The sequence below is a fragment of the Ahaetulla prasina genome, chromosome 2 (genome assembly GCF_028640845.1).
Source record: "Ahaetulla prasina isolate Xishuangbanna chromosome 2, ASM2864084v1, whole genome shotgun sequence".
Classification (NCBI taxonomy): Eukaryota; Metazoa; Chordata; class Lepidosauria; order Squamata; family Colubridae; genus Ahaetulla; species Ahaetulla prasina.
This window is the reverse complement of record NC_080540.1, coordinates 88,889,101-88,914,139: the sequence shown is the minus strand read 5'-3', so window position 1 is coordinate 88,914,139 and position 25,039 is coordinate 88,889,101. Positions and strand designations below refer to the sequence as shown.

At 41.5% G+C, this 25,039-nt stretch overlaps 1 protein-coding gene across 1 annotated transcript in view; it reads right to left on the bottom strand.

The window, feature by feature from the left end:
• The window catches only part of TNIP1 (TNFAIP3 interacting protein 1), an 86,877-nt gene extending 84,286 nt beyond the window's left edge, over positions 1-2,591 (bottom strand). The window contains exon 1 of the mRNA XM_058169702.1: positions 2,473-2,591. The gene's annotated coding sequence lies outside the window, so the exon portion shown is untranslated. The remainder of the gene's footprint in view (positions 1-2,472) is intronic.
• Between the last annotated feature and the right edge of the window lie 22,448 nt (positions 2,592-25,039).

Genomic DNA, 25,039 nt, shown 5'->3' with positions numbered 1-25,039 from the left:
GAGAGGTCTACTAGGACCAGGGCAGAGGAGTAACCCCTATCCCTGGCCCTCCAGAGATCATCCACCAGTGCGACCAAAGCTGTCTCAGTGCTGTATCCGGGCGGAAGCCGGACTGGAGCAGGTCTAGATAGACAGCTTCATCCAGGTACTGGGGTAGCTGACATGCCACCACACTCTCTACAACCTTCGCCGTGAAGCGAAGATTGAGACTGGCCGGTAGTTCCTAAAACAGCTGGGTCCAGGGAAGGCTTCTTGAGGAGGGGTCTCACCACCGCCTCTTTCAAGGCCACGGGAAAGACCCCCTCCTGCAGAGAAGCATTTGTAATCCCCTGGAGCCAGCCTCGTGTCACCTCCTGAGTAGCCAGTACTAACCAGGAGGGGCACGGATCCAATAAACATGTGGTGGCGTTCAGCCTACCCAGCAACCTGTCCATGTCCTCGGAGTCACAGGATCAAAGTCATCCCAAACCACCTCAACAAGGCGGGCCTCAGAACCCTCGCCTGGATCTACCCAATTTTGATCCAATCCGTCCCAAGCTGAACGATTTTGTCGATAGATAACCGTTAAACTCCTCGGCACGCCTCAGGGGTCCTCCCGCCTCCTGTTGAAGGAGCGAGCGGTCACCCAAACAGGGCGGCCGGGCGGTTATCTGCCGGCGCAATGAGGGAGGAACGAGAACGCCGCAACCCTCATTGCCACTAGGTAGGTCCTACTATAGGACCTAACTAGTGTCCGGTCAGCCTCAGAGCGGCTGGATCTCCAGGCACTCTCTAGGCGTCTTCTCCGGCGCTTCATCTCCCTCAGCTCCTCGGAGAACCAAGGAGCTGGTTGAGACCGACGCCGGGTCAGAGGCCGCAAAGGCACGACACGGTCCAAAGCTCCAGCCGCGGCCCGTTCCCAGGCCGCAACTAGTTCTTCAGTCGAGTCGTGGGCCAGGTGCTTGGGAAACGGCCCAAGCTCCGTCAGGAACCTCTCCGGGTCCATTAGGCGCCTGGGACGGAACCAACGCGTTGGTTCCGTCTCCCTGCGGTGGTGGGTAGCGGTCAGAAAGTCTAGACGAAGGAGAAAATGATCTGAATTCAGGATATATGAATTCAGGATATATTTCTGAATTCACTCTGCTGGCATAACAAATCTTCCTTGGATTTGCCAGCAAACTGTCCATTGCCTCTGGAAAGAAACAGCATTATGACAAGAAAAAAATATGGTGGACACCCCACCCTCCTGTCTTGTAATTGATATGGACAGACCTTTTGAAATACAACCTAGAAAGTAAGGTATGGTAACTTGAATTTATTCATTATAGCTATAGAAATCTTATTAAAAACTGATTAAGAAAACAGAAATTTAAAAAGAAATTAATAGAGTTTAAAAGAGATTGATAACTTGCAGACATCCCTACTATCAGCATGCAACAGATTAATTAACAAAGGCAGGGTAGGTAGCAATTAGTTTAACAACACAGTTTGTAGCCAAGTGGCTGTTCCAACTACTGTGAATGACACCTAATGTATTTCATCAAAGTTCTCTCAGCCCTTTATGTAGCAAGGCAGCAACCAGAGGTTGTATTCAGCCGGTTCGGATCAGTTCACCTGAACTGGTAGCGGAAATCGCGGGTGGACCCATCCACACGCCTACACGCCCCAGCTCTATACCATCCTAGTTAGGCACATTTTTGAGGCTGGGCACATGTGCGGAAGGTGCAAGCAAAGCGCATGCGCGGAAGGCCGGGTGCATGCAAACTGAGCACGCGCACACATGAAGTGAGCATGCGCTCTTGAGGTGAACCGGTAGTAACATAATGTGAAACCCACCACTGGCAGCAACACTGAAGAGAATCTATAGGTTTTATTTTCCTGCTTGTTATTTCTTCCGCTCAGAATTTTAAAGTGTTTTCTTTTGTTCTTTAAAGGAATTTATAATTTATTTATACTTTAAAGACAATGCCATCCAGCAAAGCTATGCTTAGTCTTATGCAGCCATGCCGCTAAAAATAGCCCATCTAGTAGCTCAGTCTCTGCAAAGTCACCTTCAGAAGCATACTTCCAGGGTGTCTTCTCCAGCATTTTGTTAAATAAATTCTCCTATTTTATGTTCCTTAGAAGATAACTTTATATAAAGTGACTTCTCTCGGAGTTGTCAATCTCCCGGATACTCTAGAGCATTTGCTTTTTTTCTAGCGATTATATACCACTTCTTTCTTGTGTTTAATGCAAGCGCTACCATTATCCAAACCTTTATTTTAGAAAACTTATTTTAGCTACACTAACCAAAATTTCTTCTTTTCTCCTAGGATGTTGAAATCGGTAAACATTGCTTTCTTTCGGTTTTCTATCAGGCAGTCCTAAACATGGAAATCCTAAATTAAGGGGTAATGCAATCTCTCTGTTATACCCAAACCAGACAACCAACTTGCCCCAAACTCCCACAAGGTCGAAAATCTATAGTAAAAGTTTTCTTTGACTACTCACTCAGGCAAACCAGAGAGAGGGTCGAAAAGAGCCTTCCAGTATGCTTTAATCAACTGCAGAAAGAAAGGCACACCCAGGCTTACTTTTAGCTTGGAGATGGGGAATTCCCCGTGAAGGAGGCCCTAGACCAGTGGTTCCCAACCTTTTCTTGTTTGAGGCACAACCTTTTCTTGTTTGAGGCACCCTTGGAAAGCCTTTCAAAAGTTCCCGGCACCCTTATAAGGAAATAGATATTTAAAATCTCCGTAGCTCAAAAGTTCCCGGCACCCTCAAAAGATCTCACGGCACCCCTTAGTGCCGCGGCACACTGGTTGGGAACCACTGCCCTAGACAGCTTTTCTGGTGGTTTTGAAAAGGATCCAAAGATAATTTAAAGGGCTCCCCTGTAGCCCAGGGGTGGGATGCTGAAGTACGTCACTGCTACGTGAATAAACAGTTCACTGAGAAAAGATATTTGGCAGATGGAATCCCATGTTTATTTGCTAGGAAATTGGCTTTTCATTGGGTTTTGTTTTTTTTCTGTACCAAAGAAATGATTACATGTGGTATCAAAACCGAAACTTGTGGTCCAAACAATAGAAACTGGGGGGTAGGGAATCTAAACAAACAAGGAGAATAATTTTAGTCTTTACAGTATGTTACTATTTCTTCCCTGGAGCCTGTCTTCTTTTAGCATCATCCCATAATATCAAATTTCCTTGACAAACCTGCTGTAAGCAGTGACTGAGGTCCCTCCTATTAGCTCAGTTTATATGACACTCTGGGCCACAGAATAATCGTATTTTAGCTTATCACGTTATGTGAACCCAAGCTGTTTTGCCAGTTTACAACTTGGTACATCCTGCAGAACCAGAAATCATAAGCTAATTGGAAAAATCATGTTTGACTCAAAGGGTGACAATACTGTGTAAATGGTGCTTCATGGGCTTTGCAATCATGTGGACTCTTTGACAGAAAATTGCCACGCTGCGGAGAAATGAGAGATTTGATAAGAAAAGCAAAAGCATTCTGTAAAAAAACAGAGTTTTTTAAAGGATAAATGATCTGAAAGGCAGTGTTGTAAACATGTGATTAACTCTCCTTTTACTTGTGTTTCAGGCTCAGCTGGAGAGGTCTGAATGCCATGGCAATAAAAGTCAGGATGGCAGCTGCAACAATATAATTAAAACTTTTATATGTGTGATTTTTTAAAAAATCATATCCTTCAGATGTGGGTTCACCCTGCATTCACTCTTTGCTGGGTTGGCTGTATTGCATTGCATTGCAATTTTTAAAAACATTTTAACAGCTGCCCATCTTTTAACCAATTCTGAACAGCTTCCAATAAAAAATTAAGAGACATATAAAATCATTTTATAAATATAACTCTAGAGCCTAAAGAGCTGGCTCTGCCTGTTGGCCTGGAGACCAAATTGGGGGGGGGGGCTGGGGACCACACTGGAGGTGGTGATGGATTGATGGCAGACTCCATCCTCTCCCCTTGCTCTCTACTCTCCACCTGTTCACTTTTTTCATTATCATACTGATGAACAGTTAGTCCTCAGCTTATGACCACAATTGAGCCCAACACTTCTGTTGTTACGTGAGATAGTTATTGAGTTTTGCCCCATTTTACGACCTGTCTTGCCGCAGCTGTTAAGTGAATCACTGCAATTGATAACTTAGTTACACAATTGCTAAATGAATCTGGCATCTCCATTGACTTTGCTTGTGAGAAGGTTGCAAAAGGTGATCACATGATCATGGGGACGCTACAAAGGATGTAAGTGTGAAAAACGGTCATAAGTCACTTTTTTCAGTGCCGTTGTAACTTTGAACGGTCACTGAATGAACTGTTGTAAATCGAGAATGGCCTGTTGTGTTCTTCATTGTTTATTTTATGTTTGTATTTTACTTCTGTTCTGTTTATACTCTTTTCATTTCTTTTTATTGTTGTAAGCTGCCTAGAGTAGTCCCACAGTGACATAGGCAGCAAATAAATTTAGCTAATAACAACAACAACAATACTCAACCAACTAAAACATTACAGCTTATACCAGTGTGTGCAATATACCAGTTTCCTGCAATAACTCCAGTGGAACTGCAAAAAACTGCGCTACTTGGGATATCATATATTTTAAGAAGATACTTGGTTGATACCTAGGACGCTGGCAGCAATCTGTATCAACCATTAGCACCAGTCAATGGTATTTATGACACATCTTTAAATGTTCAATTGACTGAGTTTCATGTTTAATGAATAAAAGAAATAATAACAACAACAATACCCAAACAACTAAAACATTAAAAACAACAAAATACTGGTGCCTATCTATTCTAACATGCTATCATTACAGCTTATACCAGTGTGTGGAGAAAAGCCGGGTTTTCAAAGCTTTATGGAAGGCTGGGAGGGCAGAGGCCTGTAGAGGTTCTGGGTGGAGGGTGTTCCATACAGCAGGGGCTGCCATAATGAAGAGCTGTTTCCTAGCTCCCATCAGGCAATATTTAGGGGAAGAGACTAGGAGCATGCCTAACCTATCTGACCTGGTAGGATGAGTTTTTCCCTTTCCATTGATGACCCTATGAGTTATGCCTGAAGAAAGTTCTAGGCCAGTGTTCACATTCCGGAAGTGGCACATGAAACTGTCCCATGCCGAATGTGTGGCCTCGCTGGCTCCTGTTGCGTTCATGTGCTCAAACGCACGCTGGCGACCCTGGAAGTGCAGTGATCCATTGCTCATGCACACGACGCCAACCCAGAAAGCCGGGTGCTGGCTCGCGTAAGCGTGATGGACTACCACACTTCCGAGGTCTGCTGGCACCGCGCATGCGATGGCCAGCTGGCCGGCGCACATTTGACTGCAGGAACGCGACGAGGAGCTGGTGAGGCTGCACATTTGGCACGGGGTAGTTTCACGTGCCACTTCCGGCACGCATGCCATAGGTTCGCCAACACTGTTCTAGGCAAAAAAGGGGCCCCTGGCAAAAATATGTTAGGGAATAAAATTGAAAGGAACAAGATATATAAACATGCACAATTGTTTCTCTGTCAGATTTTTGTAATTAGGCTCACTCCAACCATCAAGCTGCTGTGTGTTGCAATGGAAAGTTGTTTTGTGGATCACTGAAATTCAAATAGGTTATGCCTGTCTTCGGTGGGAGAGAGAGAAATACTGTATCCAGATGTAATCTGTTGTTGGTTTATTTTTAATGCCTGTGTATTTTTCCTGGAAAAAGCATGTCTCAATTTGTTTAAAAAAAAATCCAAAAACAAAAGCCATCCTACAACCGGGGTTATTGAGTATTTCCTCTCAGGAATCAGTTAGAAATCACTACTATAAGTTGACTTTGTAAATATACAAATAGAATGAGACTATTGCCTTATACACTGTAAGCCGCCCTGAGTCTTCGGAGAAGGGCGGGATATAAATGTAAATAAAATAAAAAAAGCCATCAGCAAAATGGGAGTAAATGACCACTCGAATGCTTCCAATGAGCTGTTCCTATGAATAGGCGCCACTAAAAGATCTCCCTCCTGTGAAATTGGTTTTTGAAAATACAGTAGGTGTTAAATATTGGCTACAAAATTCCAGATTACCTCTTGTAGTGACAGGACAGGACAGCCTGTGAACCCCAGCTGAGGCTCAATAGATATGCTGGCTTTAGCATGCAGCTCAGTGGTGGGTTTCAATTTTTTTTACTACCAGTTCTGTGGGCGTGGCTTGGTGGACGTGGCTTGGTGGGCATGACAGGGGAAAGGATATTGTAAAATCTCCATTCCCTCCCAACTCCAGAGGAAGGTTACTGCAAAATACACATTTATTTATTTATTTATTTATTTATTTATTTATTTATTTATTTATTTATTTATTTATTTATTTATTTATTTATTTATTTTGTCACAACAGTATATATAAGCATAAGCATGAAAGTAACTATATAATATATAAGCATATATATATATAAGCATAAGTATGTAATAACTATATTAATTGGGTATAATGAAAGAAAACAATAGGCAGGAACGGTAGGCATGTTTGTGCTCTTATGCATGCCCCTTACAGGCCTCTTAGGAATGGGGTGAGGTCAAGAGTAGACAGTTTTTGGTTAAAGCTTTGGGGATTTTGAGAAGAGACCACAGAGTCAGGTAGTGTGTTCCAAGTATTAATAACTCTGTTACAGAAGTCATATTTTCTGCAATCAAGATTGAAGCAGTTAACATTAAGTTTAAATCTATTGTTTGCTCTTGTATTGTTGTGATTGAAGCTGAAGTAGTCTTTAACAGGAAGTACATTGCAATAGATGATTCTATGACACAGGTCCTGTCGAAGGCGGCGGAGTTTACTACTGGTTGTCTGAACTACTCAAAATTTTCGCTTCCGGTTCTCCAGAACTGGTCAGAACCTGCTGAAACCCACCACTGATGCAGCGAGAAAAAAAGATTTTGGTACTTTCCTTTCCAGATTAAAAAGGGTTTGCTCATTTGGAAACTGTACTCAAACTCCCAGGAGAAAAGATCCAAGGTTTGTTGTGAAGGATATGGAGATGCCAAGCTAAAGTCCTCTCCAAAGTCTGATTAAAGATGGTATTTACAGGATTGGCACAGGGAACAACTGAGCCAATGTTGGTTCATTGTCTAGAAGAAGAAATTAGCTAACATGTTTCATGTAGTTTCTAGTTCTGCAGGTTAAGGTATTACTGTCTCTGGTGACTATAATTGTCTCTACCTAAGTTCAATATTGTGTGGTTTTTGTGCAACTTAGAACTGATTTACCTCGTTACACATTTCAATACAAAGGACAAAAATACAGTATGGTGCTATGGAATTCATTTCATTTTTTTTCTCTTTTACTTGTCCTAGGATAAAAAGGTAAAGGTTACCCTCCCACATATGTGCTAGTCGTTCCCGATTCTAGGGGGTGGTGCTCATCTCCATTTCAAAGCTGACGAGCCAGTGCTAACCGAAGACGTCTCCATGGTCATGTGGCCAGCATGACTAAACGCGAAAGGCGCATGGAACACTGATACCTTCCCACCAAAGGTGATCCCTATTTTTCTACTTGCATTTTTTACGTGCTTTCAAACTGCTAGGTTGGAAGAAGCTGGGACAAGTAAAGGGAGCTCATCCCATTATGCGGCACTAGGGATTCGAACCGCTGAACTGCCGACCTTTTGATCGACAAGCTCACATCTTAGCCACTGAGTCACCGCGTCCCTTGTCCTAGGACAGGGAGGTCTTAATTCTCTTTGCACAGCAGATTTACGAGGAAGGATGGTGGGTAGAGGCATTCCATGGAGAAGAAGTGACACAGGTACAACTAGTAACCCACAATATGTAGACTGGGAGAGCTGAGGTGTGATAACACTGAGGGCTTCCAGGAAAAGCGAGTGAACTTCCATTTCCTCACAAGGTCAAGTGGCCTGCTAAAGCACTAGATAGCAGGAAAGGGATTTTGCCTAATAGTTCAGTTTAAGAATGGATATGGTTGGCCATTATTGTATCATGCGGCAATGTTAAAGCAAGCTGGTTGGGGAATTCAGGGAGCTGAAATCTACCCATCTTACAGTGGTTGAGAAACACTGGTTTAAACTATCTGTAATCCTTATGATTTATATTGATATATTGATATATTTATATTGATATATTGACTATCATTTGTGTTGTAAATGTTGTACCTTGATGAACGTATCTTTTCTTTTATGTACACTGAGAGCATATGCACCAAGACAAATTCCTTGTGTGTCCAATCACACTTGGCCAATAAAAATTTTATTCTATTCTATTCTTTATTCTCTTCCATTTGTATGTTGTATGCATAATGTTACATATCTTTGTCAAGATCCACCTTACACATCTTTTTTTTTCTAAATTAAAATAGCACAAATGCCGTTACTTTCTCATAGGGAATCAGTCAAATCTTGCTGATTATTTTACTTTGCCCTTTTTAGTACTTTAACAGATCTGCTGTATCTTTGTTTTAGAAACATGGTAATGACCATATTTCAAGAGTCCAACTATAGAAAAGCATTATGACATTTCTTTTGAAATCATTTTTGATGAACTAATATTTTTCCCCTGGTTTATGAAATCTGTGATTTTTCTCTTCATGCAAGAAGTATTTCAAGACTCTTCACAAGCTGGTTATAGAGGTACTCAATTTACAACCATTTGCTTAGTGACCATTCAACTGAAAGAAATGATTTATGACCATTTTTCACACTTACAACCATTGCAGCATCTCCATGGTCACGTGATCAAAATTTAGACACTGGCATGTATTTATGATGGTTGCAGTGTCCTGAGGTCATGTGATCATCTTTTGTGACCCGACAAGCAAAGTTAATGGGAAAGCCAGATTCACTTAACAACCATGTTACTAAGTTAACAACTGCTGTGATTCACTTAACAACTGTGGCATGAAAAATTGTAAAATGGGGCAAAACATACTTAACAACTGCCTTGTTAGCAACAGACATTTTGGGCTCAATTATGGGTGTAAGTTAAGGATTACCCATACTGTTTCCCAAAGGTAACTTATAAGAGTACAGTAATTTAATCTAAAATCATTTATATTTCTGAGGCAAAAGTTATGAGAGTTTCAGATAACTCATTTTCTAAGAACAGAGTTGTCAATAGAGGTAGGTGATTTGTTCTTGTGCCTTCCATTGCTAAGATATGAAGATCAAAGGCTTAATAAAGGTTTGCTGGAACCTTATTACAATGCAGGATATGCAGCTCCTACTGAATAAGACAGTAATACTGCTTTTTGGTATCTTCTAATGTTTCTCAACTGTGGCAACCTGTGGTATGTCTGGGGAATTGTGGGAGTTGAAGTCCACACATCTTTAACTTGCCAAGATTGAGAAACACGGCTCTTGACTAAGCACTTTTTCATCCCAAAGAAAACCTTTGCTAACTTTCTGCAACATTTTGTTCTACCCCAGATATACTAAGGTGTCAGTAACCAGAAATTCCTGCCATCTGAGACTTCAGTTTCCTGAAATCTGGCCATGCTATCAGCCTTTCTGGGAATACCTGGAGAAAAGTTGAGAAAGGCTTTTCGGTTATAGTACTAGATTTAAGCTTCAGTCGGTATATTCTTACAGGTTCCTCCATCAACTTCTAAGGAACTATAAGTAGGGCTATTTCATCAAACTCTACACTTTGTGGTGCTGGTTACCTTTAAAGGTGCTGGTTATCACCTTTAAAGCGCTCCATGGCTTAGGACCAGGGTATTTAGGACACTGCCCTGAGTCCTTCGGGAGAAGGGCGGTATAAAAGTTTAATTAATAAATAAATAAAAATAAATAAATATTTACGGGACCGCCTGCTGCCACCGTTTGCCTCCCATCGACCTGTGTGCTCCCATAGGGAGGGCCTCCTCAGGGTGCCGTCAGCCAAACAATGTCAGCTGGCGACCCCCAGGGGGAGAGCCTTCTCTGTGGGGGCACCTACCTTCTGGAATGAGCTTCCCCCAGAACTTTGACAACTTCCTGACCTCTGGACCTTTCACCGCGAGCTGAAGACGTACTTGTTCTTCCATGCAGGACTGGCATAAAATAGAAATTTATTATTAATTTTAACGGGTTTTTTTATGGTTTTACTGTGTATTTTAATTAATGGGCCAAATTGAATAGGTTTTTTTAAAATTGGTTTTAATTGTATATTGTACTTTTTACTGTGTTTTCTTGGCTGTAAACTGCCCTGAGTCCTTCGGGAGAAGGGCGGTATAGAAATTAAATAATAACACACACACACACACACACACACACACACACACACACATTAATAATAATAATAATAATAATAATAATTATTATTATTATTATTATTATTATTATTATTATTATTATTATTATTATTATTATTATTATTATTATTATTATTATTATTATTTTAAGCCCAAGATCTAAAATGATTGGATGCATACTGGCAGCTACTTTAAGCCATGTGTACAACCAGGGAAATTAAAAATTTGTCATAATGTATAGTGGTATCCAGCAGATCTTGTCAGGAAAGCTAAGCAGGTCAGACCAGATTAGGACATTTCTAAGGAATATTAGAACTGTGGGGAAGCAGGAAAAATAATTCAAAAGAAGGAAATGTAAAGTCATTTCCACATCATTTCCAAGAAAACTACAAGGATATGTCGTGTCAGCAGGAGTCAAGCATGAATCAACAATTAAGTTACTATTTGCTTTGCTATTACTGGACAAAAACATTAAATCTGTCCCTTCTGAATCATGTGAAATATTTGAATAAAATGCAATGTCAGGAAATTATTCATTATCCATCAGCAGCCTATCCCTTCAACTTTCAAAGTAACAAAAGAAAAATTAAATAATTAATCCAAAACTTGGAATATAAAAGACAGAATCAAAGGGCTGGAAGGGACTTTGGAAGTCTCAGATTCAAGTCCCGCTCAAGGCAGGAGTCTCATACCATCCCAAGCAAATGGTTGTCTAGTCTATTTTTGAAAACCTCTAATGATGGAGCACCTACAACCACAAGAGGCAAGCCATTCCATTGATTAATTGTCAGAAGATTTCTCCTTACTTCTAGACTGTATTTCTCTTTGACAAACTTCCACTCATTAGTTCTTGTCCTGCCCAAGAGAATAATTCGATCCTCTCTTCTTTATGACAGCCCTTCAAGGGTTGCCTTTCCTACTGGAAGATAGTTTTCATGTCTCCACAATCCTTCTCTTTGATAAACTAGACATACCTAGGTCCCTCAACCATTCATTATACAATTTAACCTCCAGACCCTTTATTATCCTTGCTGCTCTTCTCTGCACATTTTCCAGAGTCTCAACATTATTATTATTTTGTAGCATGGTGTCCAGTATTCCAAGTGTGGTCACACAATTGCAGTGTAAAACATTACTATCACTTATTGTTGTCTTGACACTATCCCTCTGTTGATGCAATCTAGGACTGCATTGGCTTTTTGGGCAGTTGCAATACACTACTGGCTCATACTTTAGTGGTGATCCACTAGATCCCTTTCATAGATGCTACTGTTGAATCAGGTACCACCTATTCTATACCTATACATTTGGTTTTTCCTGCCTAAGTGCAGGATCTTACTTTTCTCACCACTGAACTGCTTCTTGTTGGATGGGCCCAATGCTCAAGTCTGTCAAACTCCTTCTGAAACTTCAGCCTTTCTTCCAAAGTGTTTGCAGTTCCCCCAGCTTGGTGTCATCTGCAAATTTGAAGAGTTACCCTTCTATTCCTTTGTCTAGATCATTTATGAAGATGTTGAAGAGTATTGGGCCCAAGACTGAACTTTTATCTATAATATCACATGTGTGAGTCTCTTTTTAGATAGATGTGTTGCGAAAACATTTGCTTCTAGCTTTCTTTCCAGATCAACAAAATTCAGAGAGGAAAATTCCCCTTGTATAAATTGTACAAGGGGAATTTAAAAAACCTAAACCTTGATTAGTGCATTACATTTCTGAGTTTTCAAAATATAGTATATTAAACTATAATGTGCCTGGGCCTAAGGCCCCAAGTATGTGCAGGGACTTGTTTCTTGGTTGTTCTTATTCTATTTTAATTCTGCTTACTGCCCAGAGTTACTCACTGAGAGGGGTGGCCATATAAATTGGACAAACAAACAAACTATATCATAAACTATGGAAAAAAAGAAAGAAAGAAAAATAATCCAGCAGTTAATGCTAACCAAGTTTAGAAAATTGTGTGAATGCAACTGAAAAGTAAAGATGTTGTATAAGTAAATGGGAAATAGGTTTTATACATGAAAACATATAAAATGTCTTCTATTGATCTGCGCCCAAATCAACATCTGTCCAAAGGCAAAATACGATACTGCCCAATTCACAGGCTTTCTAGAGCATCATTCTTAGTCTGGACTGGCTAAGAGCTTTGGTTTGGAAGATATACAAGATGAAAGGACTGCACCTTTGTGTACACATGTGCATGTTATGAGCCAAGTGGTCAAGGCAAGGCACCTCTTCCAATGCCTGAGGGTCCCAAGACAGCATCGTCCTCAGCCCTTGGCATGCCTCCTCCTCCTCCGAACTAGGCTCTGAGGGGGCCATGACAGTGTATCACTTTCTCTTGTGATATCAACCCAATGTCATTTTGGGAAGAAGAGAAGCCTCATCACATTCCCATTCTATAATCAGTCCCGCTTCTGATTTGGAGGACGGGGGGAAGATGTGTGTCTCTGTGTACATCCCAAAGGTGCTTTTTCAAGAGACAACTGGACAACTGGATTTGCCCCTTGGAAAAGCATCTTTGGGACAACCATGACCTGGATGACTGAGAATCTCCCTAGACCAGGGGTCACCAACGTTTCAGACCTCAGGGACCACTAAATTCATAATTTTAAATCCCATGGACCACTAATATGATCTGCCTAATGAATGGCTGGGTGAACGTGGCTAGGTGGTCATGTGACTGGGTGGGTATGGCCAACTCGATGTCATGTCAAGGGGCATCTTGCCAGCCTCTACTCACTACTTCTCGCCTGTCCTCTCAGGTCCACCTTAGGGACCCAACAGGAAGCAGTTGCTGGAGCTAAGCAGCCACCAGGGGAAAGAGTTGGCAAAACAGCTGGCTCAGTTCAAATTGGATCTGATCGAGAAGGAGGCTCAGCAGAAGCACCACACTGATGACTAGGAGCATAGGCTTTCCAAGCAGAGGGAAGACCTGCAGAAGTTCAAGGCTATGTTCCAGCGCCTGGAGGCTCAGCAGGCTGAGATGGTCAGCCAGTTCCAGGCCATGATGCTGTCCCACTGGAACAAGGCCCTCTGGCTCTTCGCCACCAGTGGCACTTACCTCCAACCTTCGCCCAAAGCCCTGCACCTGGAGGTTGAAGCAGACCCCCAGTTGGGATTTTTGCCCCCCTCCAATCCACACAAAAAGACCCCAAAGGGGAAGACTCTCTGCAGCAATACAAACATTCATTGCGTGTATCCGGCCTAGGGGCCCTAGTTTGAGGACCTCTCAAACTAGTGCAACTACCCTTCAAACTAGTGCAATATAAAAAATGCAAATAATTTTTCTGTGGACCACCAAAAATTTTCTCGTGGACCACCAGTGGTCCACGGACCACCAGTTGGTGACCACTGCCCTAGACGTCTCTGTGTATAGTATATACAGTATGTATTGAATTGTCATCCAATGTCAAAATTCATCTTCAGTAAAATGGGAACCCTGGCAGATTTGAACCCAGATTCTGTCCCCATGGTATTTTATAGGCCATTCTGAAGCCTTGATGACAGGAAAGAGAAAGTAGTGCAAGGCATAGTGCAAGGTGGACAGACACAGATCAGACTGCTTCATGCCATAGCAGGTAGAGAGGGGTCTGCTGATACAAAAAATCCAGATCTTAGGTGACAGGATAAGCTAGACCTTCCCATAAGAGCTAGGAGGATTTCTGTTTTAGAGAAAATGGTTGTCTTGTTCAAAATCAGATCTATGAGAATATCTGTAGTTCAAGATTGAACTGTGAGATCGTTGGTGCTCTCTGAGCGTGGTTGTCTTCTTGCAGACGTTTCATTACCAAACTAGGTAGCAATGTGATGATTTGTTACCTACTTTGCTAATGAAACGTCTGTAAGAAAACAACCAAGCTCAGGGAATACTAGGGACCTCGCAAAATCAGATCTGGATCTATATCTCAAGGTCAGAGAATATTGTGTCTGTGCCATCTTTGAATAATTAACATACAGTTGTGAAGGCTCTATTCCAGTGACTATCCACAAGCAATTTTGCTTTTTTGAAAAATGAGACTGGCCTAAACCCCCATTGCTCAATTCTGCACTCGTAACTATCACTAATGAGATTTAGGTAAAGGTTCCCCTTGCACATATGTGTTAGTCATTCCCGACTCTAGGAGGCAGTGCTCATCTCCGGTTCAAAGCTGAAGAGCCAGTGCTGTCCGAAGACGTCTCCATGGTCATGTAGCCGGCATGACTAAACACCAAAGGCGCACAGAAGGTTGTTACCTTCCCATCAAAGATGGTCCCTATTTTTCTACTTGCATTTTTTACATGCTTTTGAACTGCTGGCAGAAGCTGGGACAAGTAACGGGAGCTCACTCCATTATGTGGCATTAGGGATTCGAACTGCTGAACTGTCAGCCTTTCGATTGACAAGCTCAGTGTCTTAGCCGCATCCCTCTAGAATGAGATTTAGAGTTACACAAATCAGCTATAAAGGAATTCATTCCAAATATATAAAACTCCCAATTTTTCATTCTTAAAATCTGTAGCTTTTTAGATATCTCTGGATCAAAAACATAATCAACCCCAACCAGGGATGAGAAAGACTGGAAGATCCATACTTCCCTATTCCTGCTGTAAATCATCATTCCACACAATCAGTATGACACAATGTGTAACCCAGTTCAAAGGCAATCAATGTTCATTCCGTGATCTTGAGTATGAACGTGCACATCTGCAGGAAGGCAGCAAAAAAATGATGTCTGATATCATCATGTAAATGATACATTGCACTTGACATTAAGACACAAGTAGATTAGGGTGATATATGCCTGGAAATCTTATCGTACGCATGTCATTATTTTGCTATTACTGGAGTTTGCTACATATGCTGCTGGGAATGTTTGTCCGCACTATTTACAGATGTGTTATTGGAAGCTCAGATGGGTAATATTTGTGTTTCCTTATTAGGGTTAATTAGATCCAGAATTATTCTAGAAGAAACACACACACTGCAGCTATCTATCTGAAAATAGTGATTGCTCAATTTTCCTTCCTTCCTTCCTTCCTTCCTTCCTTCCTTCCTTCCTTCCTTCCTTCCTTCCTTCCTTCCTTCCTTCCTTCCTTCCTTCCTTCCTTGAATGCCTTGGAAGGCTGGGGTGAATTGCATATGAATCAAATAAGTAAAGAAGCAGAAATTTATTTTGTAAGTAGAATATTAGCCTAGTTAAAACACTACCAAGAAGTTACTGATTAAAAGCAAGGAAGCTCTGAAAAATCTTGGTAGTGTTTTACTAGGCTAATATTCTACCTACAAAATAAATTACAATGTCTATAAGTCAGTTCTTGAAAACCTGGAAGGCAATATTAAAAACAAACATGGAGAAAAAGAAAGAAAGAGCGGGAGAGAGGAAGAGACTTGTTTACTTATTAAAAATTACTCCCTGCTTTTTGTTTGGAGGCTGGGGGTGGAATACATAGTGTTCCCCTCTCCCGTTTTCCACACAGCAACAATCCTGTGTGGTAAGTTTGATGACACAAAAATGACTGGCTCAGTTATCCAGTGAGCCTTCTATGGTTGCGAGTGGATTGGTACCTGGGTATTATTGGTTCTCCTTTAACCACTATTCAGTGCACGTAGAAAACCCACAATATCCCTGAATCTCACAGTGTTTACTTGGAAATCAGTCCCAGTGAGTTCAAGGAAGTCCAGGAAGTTTCCATATTCAAGCTGTAACTAAGATCAGCCTATTAATATAGGGAGCCCAATGCATTAATGTTCTTGAATATTCTGATAAACCAGCAGTGTTCAGTAAATTCTCAGCAAGGAAAGCTGTGCATGTACATATGAATAATAATATAAATATAAATATACGCGCAGCATGTAGTAGGATGGGAGATCACTTCGCCCTGCTCAATATGATTAAAAAAGAGACTGAGGGAAAACCTGTCTTCTATAAAGCAAGGCCCGAAGCAAGAGGCAGAACCCACAAGCCAGGAAAACTAGTTGCTGGCCAAGAATGGGTACAAAGGGTAGCACTGAAAATTTCCCAGGACATTCTCCTTTCCAATATCTGAGGTGGGGGGGTTGTTTACCCCTTCAGACCGCTCTGTTGCATTACTTTGCACTGAAAGCAAGCAGTGAAACAAAATGATGACGCTCTCTGAGTCCAGGGAGGAAGTTTTGGTCAGGAAAGGGGATTTCCAGAACATTGAGATCTCTACTGTCTATGCAAATCATATACTCAGGGTTAATCCGAGTACATTTGAGCAAGCCAGAGTCTTTTTCACAGTCAAAGGTGGCCCTGCGGCACTGGAGAACAAAAAGGACCCCAAAGAACAAAAGGGAAACCAAGGAAGGTGACATTGAGAAATCGTACAAGGATCACACAGAATGGCAAAGCTCTTCTGGATCATTAGAAGCTGCAGAGCAATGCCTGCCCCAGATTAGTTGTCTAAGGCAGGATCCCTGCTCATGATTTCCAGCACATTCTCGAATTATCTTGCAATCATTGTGGTCCTGCAATAAGAGCAGTGAGGACAAGTTTTGTATCACCTCAGCAATGCCTGGTTGGTTGACATTCAAAGTCACCCAGTGGGAAATTGGCCTGTATCTGAAAATCACCCAGTAACTCATCATCAATCTAAGTCATGCCTCAGGAAGAAAAGAAGCATTGACCTAATCCTTTGCTCTGAAACCAACCTACTAGTTGCTTATGCCATTATCTGAAGATCAAGCAATCAAGGCTCAACCTTACTTCTACATCATGGGTAGTCAAAAGTAGAAACGTACTTTATTCCCTGAAAAGTACCAAGGCCAGCTTTAAAACAAACAACTCTGTGATTTTATAAAAGTAGTAGAAACAAAAATAATGCAAACTAACTAACTTGAGACTAACTTAAGACCTTGTAGAAGGAGAACTCTGTCAGTATATGGTAGCACTAAGTGTTTGTCCTTCTAAATATTACCCAGCTGGGTCTTTTTTTTACATCACAGCTGTTCAGTTGGCACAGGTGTAATGGCTTTGTGCACTGAATTGGGATCAAAAGTTTGTCTTTATAGCATCTTAATCCAAGTCAGAGTTCATTTGTGGGATTCAAAGGTGGGTATTTATTTAAAGGCTTTCTTGCTGCGATCAATAGCAATAGTACTTATATACCGCTTCACAGTGCTTTACAGCCCACTCTAAGCGGCTTACAGAGTCAGCATTTTACCCCCAATAATCTGGGGCCTCATTTTACCGTCGTCGGAAGGATGGAAGTCTGAGTCCACCCATTTGAGCCTGGTGAGATTTGAATTGCCAAATTACAGGTAGCCGGCAGTCAGCAGAATTAGCCTGCAATACTGCACTCTAACCACTGCGCCACCATGGCTCAAATGGGACTGCTGGAAGCAAAAGGTTCATGGTTGTCCATAGCTAAGTCGAAACAGTCAAGGTGGAGGCTGCAATTGTAATTGAATATGTAATTGAAGCCCCATCCCTTTTTAATGTGCATTGTATATGGAATACATGTAAAAAGGGCAATATGTCAGTCAAACATTTTTGGTACTACAGCCCCACTTCCATGTTGCAGCAGTAAAAGATAGTGGAGGAATGTTGTCCATTTAATTGTTTTCAATTAATTGACAATTTGTTTTTAATCAGTACTAATGGAACATAGTATTTCAATTTGGTGTAGTGTTAAGTTAGTTAGAAACTAACTAGAGACCCCGAGATCTGATCACAAAATCATCTGTGGGGAGCTTGGATCAGATATTCTCTCTCTAGAAGCAGGTAATGGCAAACCACTTGTCCTGGCAGTTGCCACCTGAAGGCATTAAAATTATTTTATACATTAACAGATACTAAACACATCAAATATGTTTAAGTCTAATTGAATTTAAACAATAAATCAGATTAAATGTAGCTATTGTCCTGACCCCTTTGCTCTTTTGAATGTGATCTCAAGGGCAAAAGGGCCAGAAAACGAATCCTCTTTTTTAATCCTTGCAGGAATATTGTTGATACTTAAGTTATTTCAATTCTATACATATTTAGCTGAGTGAAAGAGTTGTAATTTTGTGTATGTATGTGTACAAGTACACTACTAATTAAATCCCAAGGAGCAGGCCTTCTGTTTAATGTTAAGATTAGATAACTGATGTTTGAAGAATATAAAAATATTTAAGTAGTAGCTAATGGCCAGAGGAAGAAAAACAAGAGAAAAAAAGGGAAAATGTAGGAGAGGAGAACAACCTGAATGCTTTTTTCCTATAATGTATACTTTTTATTTTAGTTTTTGGTTTTATTTTCATTACTGTATCTCATTGTTGGAATTTTTATTTCAGCTTTAACCTTTGTACGAAGTTTATGAACTAATAATATTAATATTAACAACAAAAGATCAATAACAAGATAGTTGAGTTAGGGATTACAATGTTATATGTATATTTTTATGTATGCATATGTACCCTTTCCTTTTCCCTTTCCTTTTCCCTTTCCTTTTGCTTTTACAGTGGTTTCTCTGCTTAATTATTAATAAAACAAGTAAAGGGAAATAACAAAAAGATTAGATAAATTATGTCATGCTGCTGAGTGGATAAGAAATATTGAATTTTTCTGTTGATAAACTATTGAGGGACTGTTCTGAGTGTATAGAGCAGGTGTGTCAAATTGAATTTCATTGAGGGCCATATCAGGGTCGCGTTTGATCTTGGGGGCCAGGGTGAGCATGGCCAACATGATGTCACTTGTGCCAGGGACGTCTGTGGTGGTCTGAGCGCTCTGCCAGTGAAAACAGGCTACTGAGCTCCATTTTCAGCTGCTATGGCCTCCTGTAACCCTCTGTCAGCAAAAACAGAGCTCAGGGGGGCCACATGTGACCCTTGAGAGGTTTGCTTTGGGCTGGGACAGCCTCCTGCATCCATCTGTCAGTGAAAATGGAGCTCGGGAGGGCTGTGTGCAGCCCTTGCAAGCTCTGTTTTTGCTGACAGAGGCACTGCAAGCCGGTCCTTCACTATTTCCAGGGCAGATCTATTTCCGCAGGCCAGATCTAAGCAGCCTACAGGCCGAATCTGGCCCCTGGGCCTTGAGTTTGACACCCCTGGTATAGAGTCTCCTCCTTGAGCAAGGGGTTGGACTAGAAGATCTCCAAGGTGCCCTCCAACTCTGTTATTCTGTTCATTCTGAGCTTAGGCCTTGAGAAATGCGTCAACGGACACCATATTCCCCCCCCCTCAATTTCTTTACTGAGAAATGCCTACTTATGAATTCAGAATTCTAGATCATTCCAAAGGAGTATTTGCCAGGTCAATAATCTGACCTGACAGATCAGTTCATCCAGGAGTCAATCCTCCTTATGATCTTTTAGCCTTTGTTTTTATCTCGGTATGAAAGATGGAGCCCTCTGGGTCCACCAATTACATTCATTGACTGGAATGCCCTTGTTAGGGTGAGCAGGTTCATAGCAAAGCCCTGAGGCAGGTTAAAAGGCTTGAATGCTTCTTAAATTAGAAGATGGAAAAGCTACTGAAATCTCCCCGCCTCCAGCATGACTGGGAGCAAAGAGACCTTTTTCTAGGCAGATTCCACAGCGATCTTTGTTCTAAACCCTCATCCTCTACAAAGATTTTCTGATGACTTTCCAGTGTTTCCCCATTCCCAGATGAGGGCAGAGACAAAGAATGGCAACAGAATGACTCTGGTGAAATAAACTGTAAATAGCTGTGGAAATAGGCAGAATGGTTTCGCAGGGAGTTGCAGCGCAAGCTTATGTCGATATACTTAGAAGTGAAACCTGCTGAGTTCTTTAGAACTTATTCGAAAGATAAGAATTTATATAGATAGTAGTCTCATTTTGTGATTAGTGAATCAGAAACTCTGCACCACCTATGTAGGTAATTAAACTACATATTTTAAAGTGCATGAAATTTTTTTTTTTTTTTTTTTTTTAAAAAGTTTTTATTGGTCAAAAAAAATTTATGCAAATACATATCAGGTATGGTAAATTTTCATTTTTCTTATACATGATAAGAATTTTACTCAGAATTTTAAACACATACAACAGCCATATGGCAAACAGGTGATACGAAGTAGCTAAGTTTCAATCTTACACAATAAGGAAGGGTCAAGAATAATCAGAATATCATACGAAAGAGAATAAGGAAAACCAACACAATACCAAATATCTTTGTCACTTCCTAGTTTTGGATCTCAGAACTCTGGGTTCAGCCTGACCCAACTCCAGGGCCGCAACAGCGGCAGCCGCCTCCGCCCCATGGTCTATAACCTCCCCTTCTTCAATTCCTGGGTCATCTAAATCCAGGAGGGCTTTGTGTTCCTCCACGTAGGCCGCAGCCTCCGCAATTGTACTAATTTTTTTCGTAATGCCCTCCCGGAAAATCATCAATCCCTCTGGCATCAGCCATCTGAAGCCCACTCCTTCTGGTACAATTTGCTTGATAAAAATAATATTTCTTTCTCATTTCACGTACCTGTCTGGGAATCTGCCTCAGAATGGCTATCTCCTGCCCCTATAAGTCAGTGCCCCACTCCTATGTTTTCTAAGAATTTCATCTCTCGTCTCTCTTTTCACAAATTTGACATGAACCTCTCTAGGAACTGCATGCGTGCGTGCATATTGTGAATTAACTCTATAAACTCGATCCACATCCCAATTCATAAAATCAACACCTCTCCCAAGAAATTCTCCCAACAGTTTAGTCACAACATCTCTCAAGTCTTCTTGGTCCACTTCTTCCAAATTTTGAAACCTAAGAAAATAAGACATTTTATCCATCTGTAGTCCAAGCACAGCATTGCTTGTCGCCTCCTCTTTTCTGCACTGCCCGCATCTCACCCTCCAGACCTTCCACTTTCTGCTTATTTTCTGCTGAGACTTGTTGAGTATCCTTTAAATCCTTTTGGATAGTCACAATTTCTGCTCTTATTTCATCCAGTTTCTTGTCCATATTAGATAACTTTTCCAGAATTCTCTCCATTTCTCCAGCAGTTGGTCTCTCATTAAAAAAAAAATTTCAAAATCCTCAGGCAAGCACAGTATCCTTATAATTTCCTCCGGATCCACCAGGGGGCACTCACAGGAGCAACGAGTCCAGGGTACAGTTAGTCAACCAGGAAGTCAAGGGAAGTGATGTCATCAAGATTCTCATAGTGAAGGCGGAAGCTGGACGCCACCATTGTTCCTCAGAGGAGGGGGCCTCAAACCTCCCTCCTAAATTTCTCCATCACCTCTTTCTCCAGAGCTCCACAAAACCGTAATCTTGTTATTTTAAGTTCTCCTCTCTCCAAAGTGATTCGTACTCCTTCCAGTCGCAGGGGAGAAAACCCCCGCACTCCGGAGTACTCCACCACATTTGCCGATATCCCTTCCCTTCTTCATTCCTCAATTCTTCTCCGTTCCCTGTTCACCACCAGGCTGCTGCAATTATAAATCCAAAGCCCCGGTGTCACCGAGCACAGCGGCCCAGGCGACGACCAAAATAATGGCCGCGGCCTGTGGCCTCCGAACCCCGCCGAGCCTAGGACGCGCCAGCATCGGTCCCCCCAGTCCTGTATATCGGCTGGGAGACCCCTGGCGGGCCGTCCGTGCGGCAGGTGTCCTTTTCGGAACACCTGGCCCCTAAGGGCCTCGGCGGCGGCCGGATTCAGACACTGGAGGCAGGAGAAGCCTTCCAGACGTCCGTTGCCACCGGATACCGGAAGTCGTCTCTCTAAAGTGCATGAAATTATCTGTTTTATGTAATCAAGAAAAACGCTCAAGACTACGATTTGTACATTCTTTGGCTTTTTGCCTCAGTTGAGATAACAGAAATCAAATCTGTTCATAGGGTGACAAACTGAGACTAAATGTTTATTATGTGGGGATGCACTCTTACTTTTAGATTGGGGTGGTTGACAGGCAGTCCATAGATATAGCCCTACCAAGATGTAGTCTGTTGTATTTTTTTCCCCATACTGTTACTGTTTAATTTTTCATTATTAAGGAACATATATTCTTTAGGTTTTGCTTTCTGTTAGATAAAATCAGATCTGTTTCTTTTTCTGTTAATTAAACTAAAATTATTTTCAGATACATGTGTTTAAAATCTGGGTAGCAACTTGGCCAATGGCATTAGAGGTTTTTATCATTTTCTTTCCTCAGGGTACCTAAGGCATTACACCTCTGATTCAGTTTCAGAAAAGGCCGCAGCCTCCGCAATTGTACTAATTTTTTCGTAATGCCCTCCCGGAAAATCATCAATCCCTCTGGCATCAGCCATCTGAAGCCCACTCCTTCTGGTACAATTTGCTTGATAAAAATAATATTTCTTTCTCATTTCACGTACCTGTCTGGGAATCTGCCTCAGAATGGCTATCTCCTGCCCCTATAAGTCAGTGCCCCACTCCTATGTTTTCTAAGAATTTCATCTCTCGTCTCTCTTTTCACAAATTTGACATGAACCTCTCTAGGAACTGCATGCGTGCGTGCATATTGTGAATTAACTCTATAAACTCGATCCACATCCCAATTCATAAAATCAACACCTCTCCCAAGAAATTCTCCCAACAGTTTAGTCACAACATCTGTCAAGTCTTCTTGGTCCACTTGTTCCAAATTTTGAAACCTAAGAAATAAGACATTTTATCCATCTGTAGTCCAAGCACAGCATTGCTTGTCGCCTCTTTTCTGCACTGCCCGCATCTCACCCTCCAGACCTTCCACTTTCTGCTTATTTTCTGCTGAGACTTGTTGAGTATCCTTTAAAATCCTTTTGGATAGTCACAATTTCTGCTCTTATTTCATCCAGTTTCTTGTCCATATTAGATAACTTTTCCAGAATTCTCCATTTCTCCAGCAGTTGGTCTCTGACCTTTGCCATTTAAAAAAAAATTTTAAAATCCTCAGGCAAGCACAGTATCCTTATAATTTCCTCCGGATCCACCAGGGGCACTCACAGGAGCAACGAGTCCAGAGTACAGTTAGTCAACCAGGAAGTCAAGGGAAGTGATGTCATCAAGATTCTCATAGTGAAGGCGGAAGCTGGACGCCACCATTGTTCCTCAGAGGAGGGGGCCTCAAACCTCCCTCCTAAATTTCTCCATCACCTCTTTCTCCAGAGCTCCACAAAACCGGTAATCTTGTTATTTTAAGTTCTCCTCTCTCCAAAGTGATTCGTACTCCTTCCAGTCGCAGGGGAGAAAACCCCCGCACTCCGGAGTACTCCACCACATTTGCCGATATCCCTTCCTTCTTCATTCCTCAATTCTTCTCCGTTCCTGTTCACCACCAGGCTGCTGCAATTATAAATCCAAAGCCCGGTGTCACGAGCACAGCGGCCCAGGCGACGACCAAAATAATGGCCGCGCCTGTGGCCTCGAACCCCGCCGAGCCTAGGACGCGCCAGCATCGGTCCCCCAGTCCTGTATATCGGCTGGGAGACCCCTGGCGAGCCGTCCGTGCGGCAGGTGTCCTTTTCGAACACCTGGCCCCTGGGCCTCGGCGGCGGCCGGATTCAGACACTGGAGGCAGGAGAAGCCTTCCAGACGTCCGTTGCCACTACATATTCTCTAAAGTGCATGAAATTATCTGTTTTATGTAATCAAGAAAAACGCTCAAGACTACGATTTGTACATTCTTTGGCTTTTTGCCTCAGTTGAGATAACAGAAATCAAATCTGTTCATAGGGTGACAAACTGAGACTAAATGTTTATTATGTGGGGATGCACTATTACTTTTAGATTGGGGTGGTTGACAGGCAGTCCATAGATGTAGCCCTACCCAGATGTAGTCTGTTGTATTTTTTTCCCCATACTGTTACTGTTTAATTTTTCATTATTAAGGAACATATATTCTTTAGGTTTTGCTTTCTGTTAGATAAAATCAGATCTGTTTCTTTTTCTGTTAATTAAACTAAAATTATTTTCAGATACATGTGTTTAAAATCTGGGTAGCAACTTGGCCAATGGCATTAGAGGTTTTTATCATTTTCTTTCCTCAGGGTACCTAAGGCATTACACCTCTGATTCAGTTTCAGAAAAAGGACGGAGGGAAATTCTTTTACAAAAGAGCTTCCTTTTTCTTAGTGGAGATACATTCTCCTACTCCAGCATAATTCTTATGAGGAACAAATGAGTGTGAATCAATATAACAAAAAATATCCATTCATTACTCAATGGACATGGGGCAATGTTTTCTTTTTTGCAAAATCAATGCATGTGTTTGACAGAGTTCTTGGAAGCATGCAGTATGCAGTAGTTCTATCCATTTATAATTTGATTTTGTAGTGTTGCTTGAAATGGTCTCTCAGTTATGCAGTTGAGAGATTTGTGAGAGAGATTTATGAAACAAATCAGATTTCTTCATATTTCTGATGATGAGCCCCATTTAATTCAGAGGGCTTCCTTCCTTCCTTCCTTCCTTCCCCCTCCCTCCCTCCCTCCTTCCTTCCTTCTTTCTTTCCTTCCTTCCTTCCTTCCTTCCTCCTTTCCTTCTTTCTTTCCTTCCTTCCTTCTTCCTCCCTCCCTTGCCTTGTAACTCATTTTAATCTGAATTGGCATCTAAATTCCTTGAATATATAACCAGATTGAGAAGGTGTATAGGTTTCATAAAGGAAAAAAAAAGTCTTGGCTTAGTATACTTCAAAAAATAGGAGACAAAAAAACTTAAGCTTCAGAGGAGATTCCAGTGTGACCTTTTTCCCCTTTATTCATTAGATGTGCATTTTTCAATGTTTAGCAGTGTGTTCTCATGTTTCTTTCTCTTTGGAAAATTGGTGTTATAGTAGAAAGAAGATGGCATTAATTAAGAAAAGTAAATTAATCCTCCCAAATCCATTTTCCCAGGGAAGATAAACTATCAGCTCCACTATAAAACATTTAGACACAAAGAATGTCGATCAAGTC